This window comes from Gavialis gangeticus, unplaced genomic scaffold (genome assembly GCF_001723915.1).
Source record: "Gavialis gangeticus isolate Ggan-Ray unplaced genomic scaffold, GavGan_comp1, whole genome shotgun sequence".
NCBI classification, from domain to species: domain Eukaryota; kingdom Metazoa; phylum Chordata; order Crocodylia; family Gavialidae; genus Gavialis; species Gavialis gangeticus.
In genome coordinates, this window is record NW_017729008.1 from 159855 (window position 1) to 160302 (window position 448).

At 49.8% G+C, this 448-nt stretch overlaps 1 long non-coding RNA gene across 1 annotated transcript in view; it reads left to right on the forward strand.

Moving 5' to 3' along the window:
* LOC109292093 overlaps window positions 1-448 on the forward strand; it is a 934440-nt gene that overhangs the window by 64083 nt on the left and 869909 nt on the right. The window lies entirely within an intron of this gene.

Sequence of the window (448 nt, forward strand, 5' to 3'; positions counted from 1 at the left end):
CATTTTGGTCACTTTAGTAGCCGTAGCATCGCATTGCAGGATCATGTTCATCTTTTGGTCAATGATGACCCGCGAGTCTCTTTCTTCCGTAGCGCTAGTCAGCATAGCACTGCTGAGCCTATAAGGATGCTGCAGGTTTTTCTTCCTAAGGTGGAGAACCTTGCATTTTTTGGTATTAAACACCATCAAGTTCTCATCCGCCCATTTGCTGAGCCTGTCCAGGTCAGCCTGGATCACCCACCTGTTTTCTGTTGTGGATGCTTTGCTCCAAAGTTTGGTGTCATGGGTGAACTTGGCCAGTCCGCTTCTGACTCCAATGTCCACATCATTAATGATGGGTCCAAGGACAGATCCTTGGGGGACCCCACCGGTCACAGGACACCATGATGAGTGACTTCCATCAGTTACTACCCTCTGGGTCTGACCACGGAGCCAATTTCCCAGCCAG